Source organism: Eucalyptus grandis, chromosome 6 (genome assembly GCF_016545825.1).
Source record: "Eucalyptus grandis isolate ANBG69807.140 chromosome 6, ASM1654582v1, whole genome shotgun sequence".
Classification (NCBI taxonomy): Eukaryota; Viridiplantae; Streptophyta; class Magnoliopsida; order Myrtales; family Myrtaceae; genus Eucalyptus; species Eucalyptus grandis.
In genome coordinates, this window is record NC_052617.1 from 33,555,043 (window position 1) to 33,569,566 (window position 14,524).

The window sequence follows — 14,524 nt, forward strand, 5'->3', positions numbered from 1 at the left end:
TGGCATACTAGACTTGGTCACGTTGGCCAATAATGTATGATAGATTAGCCAAATAGGGCTTGTTAGGCAATATTGAAAAAGTTGATTTGCCCATATGTGAGCATTGCCTAGTAGGAAAACAACAAGAAAACCATTTGAAAAAGGTAAAATAGTTGGATTTCCTTTACAATTAATCCATTATGACGTCTGTGGTTTGATGAATGTGAGAGGAATGCATGAGACTGTTTATTTCATTACATTTATAGATGATTATACTCGATTCGGATATGTCTATTTGATTTTCATAAATTTGAAGCATTGAGTTGTTTCAAAAGATTTATGAACTTGGTAGATAATCAATTAGACAAAAAAATAAAAGTATTGCGATTCGATCAAGGTCGAGAATATTTATCTGATGAGTTCAGAAAATTATGTGATGAAAAAGGAATAGAAAGACAGTTGTCTATTCCATATACTCCTCAACAAAATGGTGTTGCGGAGAGAAGAAACAGAACCCTATTGGAAATAGTTAGGTCCATGAAGGCACATGCTAACTTACCTATCATTTTTTGGAGTAATGCGTTATTAACTGTTGCCTATATACTTAACCGAGTGCCTTCCAAATTAGATACTTTCTCTCCATATGAGTTATGGACAAGCAGAAAACCGGACTTAAGTTTTCTTAAATCATAGGGTTGTGCTGCCTATACTTATGAGCCATCTCACAAATTTGGAAAATTGGGTCACAGAGGAAAGAAGAGTATTTTCATAAGATACTTTGAACACTCGAAAGGGTATGTGTTCATAGGTGAGCAAAAAAGTGGAAGTATAACTAAATTCAAATCATGGGATGTCACATTCTTAGATAATGAATTTTCTAAGAAGGGCAAAATAGGTGAGGATTACTCCCTATTTGAAACCTTGGATCAAGAAAATGAACTCAATGGAGTTCGTCCAAGTGGGAGTAACATGAGAAGTGCTGAATTTAATTCAACTTACTCTCAATTACAACCACATGATGAGATGATATCGTCATTCTCTAATTCGAGTGGGAGCATGATAGGGAATGATGTATAAAGTGTACAATCTCCCATACGGCGAACAAGTCGCAAAAGTATTCTCCGTCGACGTTTTGACATTGAAGGGGAAACTTTCATGGTTGCTCCACAAGATGAGGAAGAGCCAAGAAATGTTAACGAGGCTCTAAATTGCCATAGTAAAGAAAAATGGATGATCTTCAATGAAAAAACCAAGTTTGGACGCAAAACTACTTTTGGGAACATGTGAGTTCTTAAAATAAAGCGTAAAGCTGATAGCTCGATAGAAAGGTATAAGGCTTGCCTTGTAACAAATGAATATAATCAATAGGAAGGAATTGATTATGAAAAAACATTTTCTCCTGTAGTGAGATTTATCTTGATTTGCATTATTCTTGCAATAGTGGCTAGTATGGATTTTGAGTTACATCAAATGGATGTAAAGACTGCTTTTCTCAATGGAGAATTAGATGAAGAAATATATATGGAACAACCTGCTGGTTTCATAATGAAAGGCCAAAAAGAAAATGTATGTCGACTTTTGAGATCGATATATAGCCTTAAGTAGTCGTTAAGACAATAGTATATATGTTTTCATAATGTCATAACGGCATATGATTTTACAATGATAGATGGTGATCATTGTGTATATATCAAAAGATCCAAAAATCAATTTGTGGTCATATCATTATATGTTGATGATATATTAATTCCCGGAAGCAATATAGAGTTTGTTAATATTGTGAAGAATTGGTTATCTTCCAATTTTGAGATGAAAGATATGGGTGAGGCCGCATATATTCTTAGAGTTAAGATTTCAAGAGATCGTTTGAAGAGATCATTATCTTTTTCGCAAGAAACATATATAAATAAGGTTATTGAATGATTTTGTATGCAAGATTGTAAACTCATAGATACTTCTATTGCAAAAGGTGAAGGATTGAGTCATAGATTGTATCCGATGACTCCACAAGAGAAGGAATAAATGAAACATGTTCCTTATGCTAGTGTTGTTGGGAGCTTAATGTACGCTATAATGTGTACAAGACTTGACATATGCTTTGCAGTTGGAATGGTGAGTAGATACCAATCCAATCCAGGTCAAGCACATTGGAAAGCTGTTAAAAGAATACTGAGCTATCTGAGGGGAACTGCTGATTACAAGCTGAATTATCAAGGAAAAGATCTGCGACTTGAAGGCTATTCAGATGCTGATTGGGGAGTAGATTTAGATGAAAATAAATCTACCTCTGGTTTTGCTTTCTTACTGAACAATGGTGCCATATCTTGGAGTAGTAAGAAACAAACGTATATAGTCTTATCCACGATGGAAGCTGAGTTTGTGGCATTATCAGTAGTACAAGAAAGTGTTTGGCTTAAGAGATTTTTGGATCATTTAGGTGTTATTAGATATGCTACAAATCCATTATTGGTTAACTGTGATAGCTAAGTGGCTATAGCGTACACCAAAGATCCAAAATATCATGGCAAGACCAAACATAAAGATACAAAGTATAATTTTGTCAAGGATATGGTTGCATGAAAAGATGTGAACTTACAGTACATATCTACGCATAGAATGTTAGCAGATCCTATGACAAAGCCAATACCTAGAGATGTGTTTTGTGATCATGTAAAATCTCTAGAACTGCGTAGAGGCTGATGTACTGAATATTGTAATTTCCCTAAAGAGTTCACATTTAATGAATTTGTGTTTTTCATCATTAATGCCTATGAATCTTTGCTTGATGTTTATGCATCTTAATGCTTAGTGCTTATATTAAATTGAGAAATCATGTCATACAGATAAAAGATTAATCCACTCACACGGGTAATCGCCTCTATTTACTGTGTGATAAATAGAGTTGAGACGGTTTTTAAGCTTATTATCTAGGTGATAATCGAGAGCTCAAGCTTAAAATACATAAATCACCTTAACTGAGTGTTAAGATGATGACATAATATTTACTATGTCCGAAAGTAAAATAACCCACATATTTTACTTTATCTGTCTATGCTCTTAGATGTGAGTTCTGATGAATTTTGTGAACAAGTAGATATGTGAACTCAAGTTAGACATTATGTATATCTAAACTATCATTTGTACGGTATTGATGGTGTAGACATACGCTCGATGGAAAATGAGTTAATACCGTAATATGTATTTCAACTTTTATGCTATGTGAGACTCTTGAGGAAAAACGTTCCTAAATTTAGTGCCCTCATGACTCTTACTTATTCTCAAGATTTCTATTTAGTGTTTGCTATCTTAGGATGTTGCCAATGATAATGAATTGATTCGATCTAATGGGACATTTCTAGAAAAGCAAGCTAAACTGAAATTAAGAGTTTGAAGGAAAGAGAAAGATCGAATATGGAGAATCACATTCTAAGTTTTGTATTAACTGGTCAACCAATTATGACTGTCTTTGGGATAATCGTAACTGTGAATACAATATATCATTATTTAAAAGGAGATCAAGAGAGATATAAATGTGATCGATTGATTTAGGGTACTGCATACTAAATCTACTCAAAGTGTAATGCCCATTAAGAGCTGTTATATATTCCTAACAGATGTATGGCAACGAGGTATGCTGGTCGCACGGATTATTCACCAGTATGAATGTTGCAGAGAGGTAAAGAGGATCATGTTCGGCCCACTATGTGTGAGTGGGAGATGATGGGTTTTTTAGTCTATGTGATGATGGGTCTAAGTGGGCCCATCCGCCTGTTGGGCCTAAAAGCCTGGCCCACAAGATAAAGGCCCATGGAGGAACGACTGCGATGTGAGAGGTTGCGTTGTTTAGATACGAAGGGTTGTGTTTTTTAGGGGAACGTTACACGTTGAAGAGTTACGTTTGTTGGGGAAGAGGTAAAAGAGAAAAGAAAAAGGGATCACACCCTTTAGATGTACGTACGTCTTTTCAGTCTCTTTCTCTCTCCCTCAAAAAGAAGAAAACAAGAAGAAATGGGACGCTCTGTTTTTTTTTCCCTAATAGCAACAATACGCTGCTTGGTAGACTGGGATCAAAATCCTTCCTCAATCTTCAACATTGGTGTTTAATCTGTGGACAATAAGGTACGCTCGATTCCGTGATGTGTCTTTGATCGATGATACATGTTTGTTCTTGGGCTCGTCTTCCGCATTCATTTTAGAGGTTCGATTTAGTGTCGAATCCATTTTAGGGAATCAGTAATTCCCGACATTAACCAATGCCTTGATTCACTTGTTTTTAAAGCCAGATTTGTTCTTTAACCAATGCCTTGATTCACTTGTTTTTAGCTTTCAGAAGACTTGGAGTGCCTCCTTGGTGTTTGACATTGGGTTTGTTCTAAATTCCTTTGGTTGGAATGCTTTAACTGATGACTACTTTATGAATGTTGAAGTTGATTCCGCGCATAAAATGTTTGATGAAATGATTGAGAGGGATGCGCTTGGACCTCGATAACAGGGGGTTAAGAAGGGAGATGGAAGAGATGAGATGGTTGCTTGATAGGATGCCATTCAAAACCACCATTTGTCTATGATGGAAATGGTGAAGATGGAACATGTACTCATATTGGGTAATTTGTGAGTATAGTCGTGTTGTTAGTAAGCTATAATTTTTGTATGCAATCTATGATGGAAATGGTGAAGATGGAAGGTTGGAATGAGAACTTATAAGTCTTGCTTAGTTGTGTATAAAATTTGGTTTGTTTAGTGTTTGTTTGAGACGTTTGGTTTGCTACAATTATTTGTTGGTAATGGTTTGTTGCAATGCTTGTTGGTTAATGGGTTTATTGACACCTAAATTTTGACTATTTTATTTACTTATTTGTCATATAAAAATTACATTAAGCATTTCGTAACTTCTGCATTTAGATAACAATAATATTTAGGAGCAAACTTATCCGATTTAAACTTACCCTTAAAAAAATTGTTCTAAAAAAAGACAAAAACTTAAAAAGAGAGGATAAGAAATAATCTATAAATTAAAACATTTGGTTGCGGAGGGATTACCAAATTTCGAAGGACGCAATTGTAGTGCGAGAGGGGGCTGGGAGAAGGTGACCAAGATGAGCGAATGGTTGGAAGCGGCGATGGGCTGAAGGAAAAAAAAATTGCAAGGGGCTGGGGAGATTTTTCTCATTTAAAAGCGAGAGAAAATTCCCAAGGGGTTGGAAGAGAAAATTTGCAAGAGGCTGGGGGGAGGTTTCGTTCAAGGGGAGAGAGCATAATCCATTACATCAATAGTCCACATTTTCAAGGAGTCATCGCAAAAAAGGAGTCCCGCATGCGGCCACGCCATAAAAAATACGCAGATCACTTCATCACATCATCAGTGCATCCCGTCATCATCCTCGGCCTCCTTACAAGCGAGCTTAGTGATTTATTTTGATGAGTACGCCCCGGTAGCCGAACATTTCTAGCAACACTAGCAATTCCTCGCGGATTCTTGCAAATGGAAAACCGGTGATCTTGAACCACACCGACCATTGAGTCTTTTTGCAGGTGGCACTACTCAGCAAGCACCGACAATTCCTCTTTACCCTTGCATGCGTGCATGGAATTTCTGGCCTTGTAGGATCGGATTGGAATTGGCGAGTTCTCGCAATGATCGATATTGTTCGTTGCCTGCTGCTATTGCTGAGTTGTGTCGAGTTGACCATGGATCTGTGAACTCGTCCTCGTCCTTACATCGTTCCTTGCCGGTCCCATTCTTGGAGATAACTTTTCCGAGCTAGGTAATCCTTTTGACTGAATTTAATTTGGTCATTTTGATATTTTGTTATTTAGTTTACAATTATTTATTTCTAATTGTGATTTGTGATTTTGTTAGACATTATCTGATTAAGAAGATTGTTGTGTCGAGAATCACAATGATAAGAAATACTGAGCCAAGAGACGTCGGATTAGATTTTTGATTATTGTGATTTTTCGTCTTGAGTGAGGGTGAATTATCTTTTATGTGGCTAATTATACTTCTCATGTTAATTTTTCGTAAATTTTCTTATAATTCTTTTTTTTTAATAAAAATCACATTACGTAATAGGTTAGATTGCAATCCATGTTAGATTATTATTATTATTATTTTTATTTTTATTTTTAGGATAATATAGGAATGTAGGAAATTTCATGGTTAAGATAGATTTAGTTATTCCTCAGTTTAGACGATAATATACTAAATATATTATTCTAATAGAAAAGCTATAAAAAACAAAAAAAAAGTAAAATCATAAAAAACATGTATATAGAATTACTATGTCATCTATTCCAAATCATGTAGTACATGCATATTTAGAATCATGTAAATTAGATTGCCCACATATTGTGATGGTTCAAGTTATATCATATGAATTGCATCTCACATGTCATTAAAGTAAAAATCATGCATATTAAATTTAGAATAAGATTGCATATAATTAACATTTAAAAAAATAAAAAAATCAAATGTCATATCATCTAGAAATCATGTTTAGGGCTTGCATTTTTAATCAGCATTTTATAATTTTTTTAGAGAATAAACCTTAATAAAGTTGTAGTTTATTTTGCTTAATGTTAGTTATAATTTCTTACAATCTATCACTTCGATTTATTGAATGTTATTTTATTGATTGTGCACTCGCATGGCCACTCTTTACATGTTAGTAACTTAGGTTAAAATTAATCAAGACTGCTTTAAATGAAAAGGTACCGAAAATGCGTTAGATTAATCTATCGTAACCATATTCCCGGACTTATTGAATCTCTGGTTTGCAAAAGTAAAGTATTCTCCCATACTTTACTTGGGTTTCTAATCAACCCTAATTGGTTAATGGCGGCTCCAAATTGAGCATAATTGCATGTTTAAATGGATTAATTTCTTAGTGTCAAGTTGCGATTGGTAGGACTTGGAGGGTCAACGCTAAGTCTTCGGACTTAGTAATTTATTAGCTTTTTTTTGGGTAATTCACCTTCGGAAAGGTCGTGACAGGGTTTGCTGATTTTTTGCAATTTTTGCTACAAATGTTGGTCAAATGGAGTAGTACTAAGTTCTCGAGTGTTTATTTTATGGTCATAAGTTGTAAATAGTGATCATTTGAGTATCGATTTTAGTTGAAAGTGATCACTTAAATGCTAGTCATGATAAAAAATGATTACTCATGTTGCATAAGTTTTTAGAGATGGCACCAATTTTAGCTGAAAGTGGTCACTCGTATATCTTGTGCTTGTACCGGTACACCCTACACTAGCAAACTACTACATCAACACCAGCATACCCTACATCTAGGGGTGTGCAAAATATCCGGGAATTGCTCGGACCGCCCGGAACCGGACCGGAATTGCTCGGAACCGGCGGTTCTTGAGAGAACCGGTCCAGTTCCCGGGTCCAATTGTTGAGAACCGGTGGGAACCGGTCCGGTTCCCGGTTCCGTGGGCGGATCCGCCCGCCCGCCCGCCCGCCCACCCGGACCGGACCGGTACCTATTTATAATTATAAAAAAAAAAAAAAAAACTAATTCGCGTCTCTTCTCTCTCCGTTTCTTCCTCAGTCTTCGATTCTCTCTGTTTCTTCCTCAATCTTCGATTCTCTATGTTTCTTCTCTTCGTCTTCAATTCCTCCCCGAGTATCCACGCTGTCGCCGCTAGCTCCTCCTCTACCGCTGTCCATCCCCTCGCGCCGATCGCCACTCGCCACAGCCGCTGCTCCTTTGCCTCTGTTGTCCGCCCCTCATCACTGCTGTCCGGCGTCCGCCCCCTCGCTCAATCTCTTCATCTTTGATTCCTCCCCGAGCGTCGATGTTGCTGCCGCTGCCGCTACTCCTCCTCCGCTGCTGTCCGCCCCCTCGCGCCACCCGCCACAGCCGTTGGCCCACTGCTCCTCCGCCTCTGCTGTCCGTCCCCTCGCTGCTGTCCCCTTCATCTTTGATTCTTCCCCGAGTGTCTCCTCCACCGCTGCTGTCCGCCCCCTCGCGCCGGTCGCCTCCCACCACAACCGCTGCTCCTCTGCCTCTGCAAGAACTCTCGACCGAGTCCCTTTTCCGTCACTCAACAAGGTACGAAGCCCTAATTCGCGTCTCATCTCTTCCGATTTCTTCCTCAGTCTTTGATTCTCTCTCTGTTTCTTCTTCAATCTCTTCTCCTCGTTGTTGACACCTAAATTTTGGCGACCCATTTAGTCATTTATCGCATAAAAATCAGAGATTAATTTTAACCCATAAAAAGATATAATTGCATAACATATGGTCATTAGGAGCATATTTCATTTAATTGCATACTTGTTGGGCCGGTGAATGGATGGATTTAAACTTTGGATAAGTGAATAATTCCTCCGCGGTGATTGGTATTACATTTACATGGGTGTCCTAAATTGTTAAAAGTTGATTATGAAATTTCCAGCACATTGGCATTGACATATTTGTGCATTTAAGGGAACGAATGCAAAGGAAGGACAACATGTAAGCAGCCACCGATTCGTACATGGGGAAGCCCATACACGTGAAGGAAAATTATGCATTTGGCCGTGATTCGGTCAACGTGGGGGGCAAGAAATTGACCAATATTATTTTAAGAGGAAAGAATTTATGCATGATTCTCTGGTCCGATTCACACAATATGGGCAAATCGGCGGAATATTTCAATATGAGCGTAACCCTTTGAGTATTCGCAGCGGCGATTCTCGTGTTTGCAGGACGTGACTTGGGCTCAAAAGGAAAAGATATATTTGCGTAGCTAAAGGTACAAGTTCCGAAAGAAAAAAAAATCAAAGGAATATATTTCAATTCATCCACAATACGAAAGCAGATCACCTTCTCTTCCTGGGATCCCATGTAGTCTGGCATTTAAAAGGAAGAGCTCTCATGCAAGTTCGGGGGGTCGGCACTAATATTCTAAAAGGCACGTTGAGAGATTTACACGTGAGGGAGAGAAAAAGAAGGAACTCTCTCTGCCGAACAGGGAAGGCCACACATAATTGAAGACATGGCCATTGAGAGAGATACACATTGAGAAGAGAGAGAAAAAGGTTTTTCTGGAGGTCTTTCACGGCCCGAAGTCGGTGGAAGCACGGAGAAGAAGAAACAAAAAGAAAAGAGGAAGTGAAGCTTTGAGACACCATTAGCGAGTGGAGATTTGTAGAGATTAAAATATTTGAATCGGGGGTATTATCTCTCGGCAATTCTCACATCTCGGAAGTCACTTCTCCAAGACCAACATCCACAGCACCGGTCCTCGCCAATTCCGCAGCTTTCCGGTGTCTCATCCGGCGCATCCTGCTTCTACCGCATTGATTCCAGCAAGACCACAGCGAGTCTCGATGGCCAGCCGCACTTCCACTAAGACGGCGCGGCCGCTGCTTCTCTTGACCCGTTGCCGGCCCTGCTAAAACAACAACGCTGCTGCCGTGAGACCACACATCGATCTGTTGTCCAGCTATTGCCTCGTTGACGCCGTCCCTGCCTTGCTGATTTGCTTCGAACCAAGAAGGCCCTGCACTATTCGATCCATTCACGAGCCACCGCCATGATCCCATGAATCGCTTCAGATTCATGCCTCCAATTTGAGTTTTCTTTTTATTTATTTTCTCTTGACTACCACTAACCAGGAAGAAAACTTTTAGGAGGCCGCACAATTCGATGGAGGGAACGTTGAGAGAAGAGATAGAGCGAAGGATCCAATAGAGAATAAAAATCGAAGTTCTTTTTGCTCTTTGGGTCCCAATTCTGAGATCGCTCCATCACCGCCTCCCGCGCCAACGAAGACGACGGAGAAGACCTCGTTGGATTACTTGAAAAGAAAGCCCACGACAATCAGATTTCGTGGCTCCCATTAAGGTCCCCTTGGCGATACTTGGAAATCAAAAAGGAATGATGAAAAAATATATATTGCTGAACCATAGCAAAAGTTGCAATCTCCACAGTTTGTAGCAAATTCGGACAATTTTGCAATGCTGGTCCACCTCTTTCTGACGCGTACACGTTGCTCAGCCGCGCCTGACAATTTTATTGTAGATTTTCCAGGTTCTCCTTGAACGTGCACCACAAGAAGCTAAGTTGAACTGAGGCCACGGAGCCCGCAATCTTCCTGAGCCGTTTTCAGGTCTCATAGAGCCCGTTCGGGATCCCATCGCGACAACAACAGCGGAGATCCTTTACCGTGGGCTCTCTTGGCGAGCGCTCCCGTCCCCACAGCTAACCGAGCGCCACCAAAATCCGGTCCCGACATCCAAGTCCGAGCTGTGAGTCTCGCCGAGCATTGCCATATTGCGTCGCGAGTAACCGTTCGAAGTCCAAATATGGAAGCCAATATTCGGAATAGGTAAAAATTTTGTCTATTTTGATTTCCGAAAATTATGTTTCCTTATTTGATATATTCGTTGATGCACATTATTGAAATTTCCGATATGCTAAGCTATGTGAAATCTCGAGTAGCCTTCTAAATTAGGAAATCTTCCTAATTTCGCAACGTGCATATGATTGACGGTCCGATTTCATGCTCGAAATATGACCCGTAATCGTACGGAAAAATCGCCAATCCGATCTCACGCTCGAGATACGATTCGTGATTTTGTCTAAAATTGGCCAATCCGATCTCATGTGCGAGATATGATTCGTCAATTTATTTCCAAAATTAAATGGACATGGATGATATTTTGCTGGATTTGTTGCCGTGTTGATGCCTTTATTTGTTTGTTCCCATAAAAGAGAAAAAAAAAACATTTGAGTTAGATTAGATGCATCTTAGGATATTACTTGTTTTAGGGTTATTTTGCATGTCTAGAATAAGAGATTTATTTATTTCGAATTTCAAAAATTAAAAAAAAAATCAAAAATCAAATCAATTAATTTAGGTTGCTAGTTTTCTTTAAAACTTGGATTGCATGTTAATTATTTGCCAATCTTAATTTCGAATTTTTATCAAAAAAACAAAAATGATCATGCATATGTCATGTAGAATAAATGCATTATTTGCCTGTCATTACATATTAGGATAAAATTTCATGTTTCATTTTAAGTTTAGATATTAGATAGATTGCATTTTAGGATTATTTGGGTTAAGATAATATTTTAGTTTAAATTAGGATTTGGCTTAACCTAATTCCTAATGCAAATTAAATAGAATCTTAATCTAGTTAGATAATTTTCACATTTTTCCTAATTCCGAATTTCATGAAAAAATAAAAATAAAAAAATGTCTTAGAATAAATTAGTCCATTCTTTAGAATAAATTGCATGCTTATTAAAAAGAAAATCATGTGCACGTCATATAGAATTAGGTTCATACAATGCACGTCATTTAGTGATTTTTGTCGGGTTCATTTAATTAGAAATTGCCCGTAATTAGAATTAGGTCATTAGATTAATTTAGATTGCATATTTAAGTGTTGCATTTCTTTAATTTCGATTCTCATGGAAACTACAAAAAAATTATTTTTTAGAATAAATCCATCTCATGCTTCAGGGATAGATTACATGCTTAGTTATGTCATATTGCTTAGGTCATATAGCTAAGTCATGTTGCCATGTCATATCATTTCATGTTAAATTAGTGGCATGCATTGCATATTGCATGATTTTCATTAATTAAATGAAAACAAAACAAAAATTGCGTGTTAATTAGAAATCATATTTAGGACTGCTGATGTGAATTCTAAACTAACATTGCGAGATGCTTTCGTTGCTTTGAGGTAAGTCCTGCAATATTTAATTACTTTATTGGGTGTTAAATTGGTGGTTTGCGCACCTGCATGAGCACCTCACATGTTAGGGAATTAGTTTAAAATCAATCTAAATTGCTTGCCAAACATTTTTTCAAAAATAAAAGAAAAGGTACCGAAAGGGCGTTAGAAAAGTCTAGCGTAACCAAGTCCCCGTACCCATAATCTCTGGTTCGTAGAAGTAAAGTAAATCTCCCATTACTTTACTTGGGTTTCTAATCGACCCACCAAAAATAGATTAGTGGCGACTCCTGATTAAAAATCAATTGCATGTTATAAACTTGAACCTAAGTCGCGAATTGGTATGGGCTTGGGAGAGCCCGAGCCAAGTCTTCGAACTTAGTAATCCATTAACCTAAACTTTAGGATTGGTCCGAAAAAATTGGTCGCGACAGCTTGGCGACTCCGCTGGGGACTTGAGTTAAAACTCTTAGTGGACTTAGGCCAATTTTTCTTTTCTTTTGAAAAATGTTTTTGTTTGGCAGCGAGGATCCCAGTACGCCCTAACATTTGAGGTGTTAAATGTTCTTGCGGGATGGGAGGTATAAGGGAAGTGTTTGCTGACCTTTGTTTTGCGGGAGATGTAGGAATGTATGGTTTATTTTCATACACGAAGTGTTGCTTGATATAAACTGTTGTGCATGCCTTGCATTTGCACTACACTATTGCACACACAACCTGCCGCCGGACCTGGGCCGCATTAGGATCATCTAGGATGGTATTGAGATGTTTGCCACTCCGACCGCATGCTCGCGGTGCGAGTCGCCCATCTCAATCCCGGGTTTCTTTCATGGTGTCAAGAGTACCCACCTCGGTCCGCATGCTCGCGACCCGGGTTGGCTCTTTGACCAAGCCGGAGTCATGAGGACCCGACATAGTCCACAAGCTCGTGGCTAGTCCGATCATCCTTGTGGCTCCACCTTGATAAGCCTTATAGAGTAGAAATCGAGCCACTTATCATGCGCATGTCTATGTGATTGCCATTAATTTTCCTTGGTGAAGTAAGTCTTCTATCCCTATACTATGCAATTTACTTTTGGTCCATCCATGACAATCTAGGTTAGTCGTTTGATCTAATTCATTTGTCAATTAGAAATGAAATGAGGAAATTGCTATGCAATGAATCATTTGCCAAAAAAATTTGGAGAATTTGTTTTCAATTCATGTATAGGTAATTTAGTCTTGCTAGGGCGTCTATCTTTATTTTCCTAGTCCATTTTTAGAAAATGCCCTTCTTGTATGGACTTTTCATGAATAAGTGAAAAAATCACAAAAATCAATTAGATTATTGTCATGGATTGACTTTCTAATTACACCTCATGCTTACTTGTTCCTGTTCATTTGATTAGGTGATTATGGAGCAATCCCGTTCACCCATCCGTTCACGATCAAGAGCCAAAATGATGGATCAAGAAGAGCTTATCTCGTCAAGCAAAAGTGCTGCGATCTATCTTTAGTAAGAAATTGCAACTCCAAAAAGAGAGCCAAGAAGACTTTTTGAACCGTATGATTTTCCTAAGGTAGCCAAATTTGATGCCATCATGAAGAGACCAGTGACATATATAAAGAGAAAAATATCTGACCTGAAGGGTTCGCCTCACAAGATCAAGAAGGGTGAAGAATTCAAGTACACATGATTCATGATCCTAAGTTGTTCCATTTCCTCATTTAATTAGGGGCATGCACCTTCCCCCGCATGGAAATTCTTATTGCTTTTTAGGGATTGATTTCAATTTCTTCTGTGCTTGAGCATCACATTCCAATAAATGTAATTTGATTGATGAATATCAATAGAATTACAAGTTTTGTTTTGAGGACATGATGGGGTACACCAAACTAGCTCGGTGACGATATCCAACAATGAAAAGAAAATATCATCCAAGGAGAATTCCGAGGACTGGGCTTCTTCATGCTTCCTCATCCAAAAATTTCCAAAAGAACAAAAAAAGAAAAGAAAAAAAAAGATCATTTTTCAAGCATTTTCCAAAAAGCATGCATTAGATTAGCCTTGTTTAAATTTTCTGACTCATTTACTTCATGTTTCAGAGCATTACTTTCTTGACCCGATAAGAAAGCATCTGAAAAGGCACATCAGGTTGCAATTGGTTCAATTGTTACTCAACAAGTTTCTAAAGAGTTAATGTCGGTCACATCTCGATACTACTTTAAATATCCATCTTGAAGGGCCAAACAAAGTGTGTTCCATTTCCGTGCTTGATGGAATTTTCATTCTTGCCCATTAAATGAGGGGCAAGTTAAAAGAGGATCATCCATCTTTGGTGAAAGAGGTACATCTCGTCTTTGAACATAAATAATTTTGGGAGATGACGCTTTGTTCTTTTCCTTGCGATGACGAATTGGGGGCACTACAAATTCTAGTAGTGACATGACTGAGACAAAATCTCGATCCAAGCCAAAATGGTTGTGCAATTTGAATTTACTTTGAGTTGCATAGTATCCTATTCATGCACGTTCTCTTGTATAGGGGCAAAAGCAAGAATGGAGTATTCATCAAATCAAAAAGCGGATTTTCAATCCAAGGACATCCATTGTTGAGACAATCCCTTTGTGGAGCAATCCCCTGAATGAGTGCTTAAAACCATGTTTTGAGTGTAATAAATTGTTTGTTTTGAAGTCACAAACACTTTTCATGCTTAAAGTTGCTGGACTCTTTTGAAATGAAAATTTTCATATTGATTTAGCTCACCAATTTCATATGGAGATTTGTCAAGATAGACAATTTAATGGAGTGACATCAATGCTTAAGAATGCTGAATGAGACGTGTCAGTATGATGAAAGGCAAGCCTTATCCCATACACAATCCTCTA